The 2,918-nt window shown below is 40.6% G+C and overlaps 1 pseudogene; it reads left to right on the plus strand.

Moving 5' to 3' along the window:
- Positions 1–1,724: 1,724 nt before the first annotated feature.
- Positions 1,725–2,372, plus strand: LOC116100876 (annotated as a pseudogene).
- Positions 2,373–2,918: the final 546 nt, after the last annotated feature.

The following is a 2,918-nucleotide window of genomic DNA, read 5'->3' on the forward strand; positions in this document are numbered from 1 at the left end:
AAAAAAAAAAAAAAACCAAAGATAAATAAATTATAAGCCAGGTGGTGGTGGCACACAGCTTTAATCTCAGCACACTGGAGACAGAGACAGGCAGATCTCTGTGAGTTTGAGGCCAGCCTGGACTACAGAACAAGTTCCAGGACAGCCAAGGCAACATAGAGAAATCCTGTCTCGGAAAGAAAAAAAAGTATATGCCACCATTCCCAGAGCCTAGCTTTTAGCATTGCAGGACACCGAAGTTCTAAAAGTCACTCAGTTATACACAAATGGGCTTTCACACATGTGTCTCCAATGTGTTTGGTTTACTTTATAACAAAGCACTATCATAGATGTCCAGGTCTGTGCATCTGTCTTTCTACACCATTGCTTCTAACCTTCAAGTCCCTTATACTTTACACTTTTCACTTCAACAGAATTATCTAGCATTTTGTTGGCAATAATTGTTGTTTGGTTGGTTAGTTAGCTGGTTGGAGATTGAGGATAACAAAACCTAAGGGCTTAAGAATGAAAAGAAAGGCCAGTGAGATGGCACAGTGGGTAAGGGAGCTTGCCATAAAGCCTAGGAACCTGAGTTCAATCCCTGGGATGCACATGGTAGAAAGAGAAAACCAACTCCTGAAAGGTGTCCTCTGACTCCACACTCATGCTAAGGTATATATTTAAAAAATAGATAGATACGTAAGCATTAAAATGCTAAGAATAAAACAGAAATGTCATTTAGCATTAGGGTTTTAAGCTCCCTTCTGCAGATAACTTTACAACTAAAATTTAATTTTCATCATTTCTGTTCCACTGACCAACTAATTTAATTTATTTGATGGGTTCCCCTACCCCTAGAATTTAACCTTTACTTTAGAACGAGAATTTAATTTTGGTAATTTGGAATTCCTTTGAACAATTGATGTCTTGTGACTGACAGACACACAACCCTGTCTAAAGTTAGCACAGTGTTATAGGAGCATTACAAAACACATCTGTGAGAAAAGCCAAGAAAATGTAAATTTCATAGTGTAGATGTTGGCTCAGAAGCCCTGAAGTTCAGAAATAGAAAGCTCTGGTTTTGAACGGAAGCAGCCAGAAGACAGTGGGAAGGCTCAGTAGGTTAAGGAGCTTGCCACCAAGCCTCAGAACTTGTGCTCAATCCCTGGAACCCACATGGTGGAAGCAGAGAATCAACTCCCTGAAGCTGTCCTCTGACACGTGCCATGACACATTTACACTCCATACATACCCACACATACACATATATACATACAGACACACACATTTGTACGTATACACATACATACACGCTCACATATGCACACATATGTACATATATAAACACATGCACACATTACATACATACATACATGCATACATACATACACACACAGATACACAGATACATTAATACATAAATATATAGAGTAAAAATTTTAAGACAAGAAGCCTAGAGAGCAGCTTAGAGGGTCTTGCTTTAGAAGAGAGGTTGGAGTGACTGATCAAGTTTTTACAAAGGAAAATAGATGGGAAAACAGAGAAGATGGTGACAATGAAGCTTTCTACACAAGCTTGTAGAAAATACATATAGTTGGGTTCTTACACCAAGCCCTAGCACACCTCCACTTTAAAACCTTTCAATCCCTGCTCTCACAGCCATTCCAGTACATTGAGCTCCGTAGAGACAGCGCCGGAGCAAGCGAGAGCCAGACGGGCACTGGGCGACTCTGTGCCTCGCGGAGGAAAATCAACTAAACATGGGCAAAGGAGATCCTAAGAAGCCGAGAGGCAAAATGTCCTCATACACATTCTTTGTGCAAACTTGCCGGGAGGAGCACAAGAAGAAGCACCCGGATGCTTCTGTCAACTTCTCAGAGTTCTCCAAGAAGTGCTCAGAGAGGTGGAAGACCATGTCTGCTTAAGAAAAGGGGAAATTTGAAGATATGGCAAAGGCTGACAAGGCTCGTTATGAAAGAGAAATGAAAACCTACATCCCCCCCAAAGGGGAGACCAAAAAGAAGTTCAAGGACCCCAATGCACCCAAGAGGCCTCCTTCGGCCTTCTTGTTCTGTTCTGAGTACCGCCCCAAAGTCAAAGGCGAGCATCCTGGCTTATCCATTGGTAATGTTGCAAAGAAACTAGAGAGATGTAGAACAGCTGACGACAAGCAGCCCTACGAGAAGAAGGCCGCCAAGCTGAAGAAGTGCGAGAAGGATATTGCTGCCTACATAGCTAAAGGAAAACATGATGCAGTGAAAAAGGGGGTGGTCAAGGCTGAAAAGAGCAAGAAAAAGAAGGAAGAGGAAGATGAGGAGGAGGATGAAGAGGATGAGGAAGAGGAGGAGGAGGAAGAAGATGAAGATGAAGAAGAAGATGATGATGATGAATAAGTTGGTTCTAGCGCAGTTTTTTTTCTTGTTTATAAAGCATTTAACCCCCCCTGTATACAACTCACTCCTTTTAAAGAAAAACATTGAAATGTAAGGCTGTGTAAGATTTGTTTTTAAACTGTACAGTGTCTTTTTTTTGTATAGTTAACACACTACCGAATGTGTCTTCAGATAGCCCTGTCTTGGTGGTATTTTCAATAGCCACTAACCTTGCCTGGTACAGTCTGGGGGTTGTAAATTGGCATGGAAATTTAAAGCAGGTTCTTGTTGGTGCACAGCACAAATTAGTTATACATGGGGACAGTAGTTTGGTTTCTTGTTTTTCCTTTTGGTTTTATTTTTGGGGTTTTTTTTTTCATCTTCAGTTGTCTCTGATGCAGCTTATACGAAGATAATTGTTGTTCTGTTAACTGAATACCACTCTGTAGTTGAAAAAAATTGTGGCTGTTTTGTTGACATTCTGAATGCTTCTAAGTAAATACAATTTAAAAAAAAAAAAAAAACTTTCAATCTCCTGAGCAGTAAGGTTGATGGGAGAATCTTTTG

Source organism: Mastomys coucha, unplaced genomic scaffold (genome assembly GCF_008632895.1).
Source record: "Mastomys coucha isolate ucsf_1 unplaced genomic scaffold, UCSF_Mcou_1 pScaffold21, whole genome shotgun sequence".
Taxonomy (NCBI): domain Eukaryota; kingdom Metazoa; phylum Chordata; class Mammalia; order Rodentia; family Muridae; genus Mastomys; species Mastomys coucha.